This window comes from Mus caroli, chromosome 10, assembly GCF_900094665.2.
Source record: "Mus caroli chromosome 10, CAROLI_EIJ_v1.1, whole genome shotgun sequence".
In the NCBI taxonomy this organism is placed as follows: Eukaryota; Metazoa; Chordata; class Mammalia; order Rodentia; family Muridae; genus Mus; species Mus caroli.
Window position 1 is genome coordinate 18916480 of NC_034579.1, and position 3995 is coordinate 18920474.

The window sequence follows — 3995 nt, forward strand, 5'->3', positions numbered from 1 at the left end:
AGATAAGATAGGTGAAACTTCTTTGAAATTTTTTTCTAATATGTTTCCAAAGTTTGATAGAAGTTTATTGTTTTAGTAAGACCAGGTTGAGTACAAAAATGAAGATTTTATTTTCTCATAATTCTGCAGTCTGGAAGTGCAAGATCAGACTACCAGCATGGTTTGTTCTGGTCATGGCCCTCTCTCTGACTTTCAGATGGTCACTTGTGTAATGTGTTCTCTTAATTATCTTTCCCCTGAATGGATACACTGAGGGACAGAAAGATATAGGAAGACATATATGAGGTCTTCCTTACAGAAGACCACCAGGCCAATGGGAAGGACACACCCTTATGAACCTCATTTTCAACCTAATTACTTTCTAAAATCTTCCTCCAAATACAGTGAGATTAGAAGTCAAGACTTCAGCAAACTAGCTCTAGGAATGTAGTCTAATTTCCATTAGAAATTTTAACTCCTGAAATGATTCTTCCTGTTTCTAACTTACAGCCAATTAAATATCAAGATAAGATTATGACTTTTCTGTAGCTTTTATGCCATTGATAACAAAACAATAGCAACAGACCTCAGGTTTTGTGAGAAATTTTTGTGATGAAGAACTGTACATCCAGAACCTTGGTCTACGATGAGGAGGGTCCCTCGGATTCCATTCCTGAAATTTGCAAAGAGAGAGTAGGGCCATCCTCTAGCTAAGAGCTTTCAAGAATTATTAGTGGAAGAGTTTAGGAATTCTTTATCAGAAGAACATTTGAGAGCATCATACATGCCCTACATGGAAACAGACATGGGTTAGATCAATTTGGTCATAAAATATGCCAACAAGTGTTGAGGGGTTTCTCCATAGACAAACACAGTTGACTGATGGCCGGGGGCTGTTGAGTTGGTCACTCTGACATGTTAGATAAAGTTAGTTTTATTTTAAGCTAGAATGTTATGCAGATGCTAAACTTCTCTTCATATTGCTAAGTAAGTTCATTTCTCTTTTAGCCTAACTGCAAAGATGACCATGGCACAAAAGTTTGTATGGGAAGAGTCTAAGGCTTCTCAAAGGAATTTGATCAGAAAGCTGAGGTAAAGGTTGAGTGGGGAAGGTGAACGTCACCCCCCCCCCACCACCACCACATTCTAAAACATCAAAGGCATGAATAGAACCACGATCTTTGTTCTTTTTATTTATCTCTTACATTAGTCTGTCTCAGTATAACACTCCTGAGCTGAGTGACAAGGGACAGTGCCCAGATCCTGTATGCATACTTATCTAGCTGTGTGAACTTGAATATGGACAAATCTTTTAACTGGATGGATCCCTGTCCCTTCCTCCTCAGTGTGGTGACTACAGAATGGATTCTGTGGTGTTAATTATGGTTCATGCCTAACATGTAGTCAACAGTTATGATATTGGTGATTGTGATGGCAGCTGTTACTATGGTCATCATCTGAAAGGGTTCTCATCTTTGTTTATTTCTACTAGTGGTAAGATTATACATAGACTCAAAGACTCAGCCATAGCAGCAAATCAAAATCTCAGAGAGGGCTTAGGACATAGCTCAGTTGGTAGAGTACTTTGTTCAGTGCATACAAAACCTGGACTGGCTTAGCAGAATTGCATGACACTAGATGTGGAGGCTGTGGTTTCACTGGGGAGGTAGAGGCAGAAGGGTCAGAAGTTCAAGGCACACAGAGAGTACAAGGCAAGCCTTTGGGTACATACGTTCTTGTGAAACTGAGACCTAGACAGAAACCAAAACCTGAAGACACTTTTTAACTAGTAGGAGATAGTCCCTAGAAACTTCCCATAAATTATGCAGGTTAGCAGAATCTAAGTTTTTAAAAATGGACTGCAAATCCTTTTCTTGCAGAGCACCACAGTGACTCCTGATCAGACAGAGAACACCACAGTGACTCCTGACTAGACAGACAGCTGTGTAGGTTTTTCTTGTCCCCCTTTAGGGCCTTTTCAAATTGTGTCATTTCTTCTAACTATATACATAAGGGTGAGGATATACTCTCTTGAAGTTGGAGAAACTTTAAAAGACAGTACAAATATGGTATGTCTCTTCAGCTCATATGTTCTCTACTGATGGGCATCAATAACTCACATCACAGAAGGCTTTGGTCTTAGGTACTGAAAATGCAGTCCCCCCACACCACGTGGGACCCCCTGAAAGAAGAATGCTATCTCTAAGCTTCTTCTTTGTCTTTTATCTATGAAAATACATTCAGCAATAAAGCATTCATTATCTTTCCTAGGATACTCACAATTTTTAAAACCAGTAACTGGTGTCTTTTTTTTTAAGAGCAGCATTTTAAAATAAAATATAAGAAAGGATAGTGTGAGGTTGTTTGTTAGACAGCACCACACAGTTGGTCACCACCAAACTTCATAGGATGAAGTTGAGGTTGATTATGTCTTGGTTTGTGAGTAATTGTTTCTGTGAATGTGAGATTTATCAATGAATTTCACTTACATTGCTTCTGCACAGCCAAAGCCATTAGATGAACTTTCTTTACTAGGATAATCCTTGACAGTTTTCTTCAAGAATATACAGATGATAGGCACACTAGTGTTTTGGGGGAGGGGGAGAAACGGCTTAAATGGTTTATGTTTCTTTTGTTACATTAATGTCACTGTAAATTTTCAAACGATGTTGAAACATTTTATATTTATTTTTCTGAGAGTTTAGCATTAAGTCTGGGTCATATTGTCATAAAAATGATCTCTTTCATCTAAAATTATACCCCAAGGAGGGAGATTGATCTGTCCAAATCATTCTTAATCCTCAGCTTTGAAGACATCCACAATGATTTTCTTCAGTTATCATCTATGTCTTTGCCAACCAAACTTGACTGATAGTTGCAGACTTCTGAAAAAAAATTGCAAGTGCCTTTGACAGAAGGAAGAGGAGTTCCAGAAGAGCAGGTAAGACCCATGTGCTGACCATGGGGAAGGAGATGCTATAGTGCAAGTAGCTTTTGACCTGTCCACTAAATTCCTGAAACCTCTGCTGGGTGCCAGGAAGAAAAATAAAGTGTGAGGTGTTTCCTGTAATCCCCCTCATCCTGACATAAGCTCCTCTATGACTCAGTGTTCCTCAGCATCTCTGTTCCCATGTGGCCTGGTGTTGTCTGTCAGACCCCTCGAGGAAGCAATTCTGTCTTTTCTTCCCTCAATATATTTTAATTGATTCTTTGGGAATCTCATATCATGCACCCACCCCTATCATGCTCCCTTTCCAGTCCTCCCAGACCCAACCATCCTCCCACCCTTCCTTCTGGCCCTCCACCCCTCCCAATGCTCACTGGAGCATAGTTAGACTTCCAGTGGCTGGTTCCTTAAAAAAGCCCTGAGTCCTTGCGGTCACTGCAAACAGGTTTCAAGTTGTTGTGTTTTTTCCACTTCCAAAAGTAGAGTCAAAAGGTTTTTACTCCCAGTACTTGGGTAGCAGAGTCATGTCGATCTCTGTGAGTTTAAGGTCAGCCTGGTCTACATGACAAGTGTGAAAGTACCAGGCCAGTTGGAGAAAAAAAAAAGTCCATGGTGGGTATTAATAAAAATGAAAAAAAATAAATGAGCCAGACTTAGCGTTAGTCTAATTTAATTTTAGTAAATTTCTATCCCCGTGTAACCAAGGTCACTGCAATCCAACGTTGCCTCTTGTTTTTGTTCACGCCTTATTCTTGCTCCTGTTTCTGGTGCCAGGCTATTGCTGTTCAGGCTGTGTCTATAGACTTGTCTGTGTGGCACACAATGTGCGGTGTATGTTATATAAATTTTAAAGTAGGTAGTCATAAAGGACGTGACCTTCATCCTTTCACTTCACATGTTTTAGAGGTTCACTGATATTTTGGGTTACATTAATGTTTTATTCCTCTTAATTTGATGGAGACTATAATTTTTAATGAGCTGCTTGGCACAATATGGGAGCCCAGACTCACCCACTAGCCAACATTTAAAAGCCCCTTTTACTTTTGCTTATTTATTTATCTATTTATTA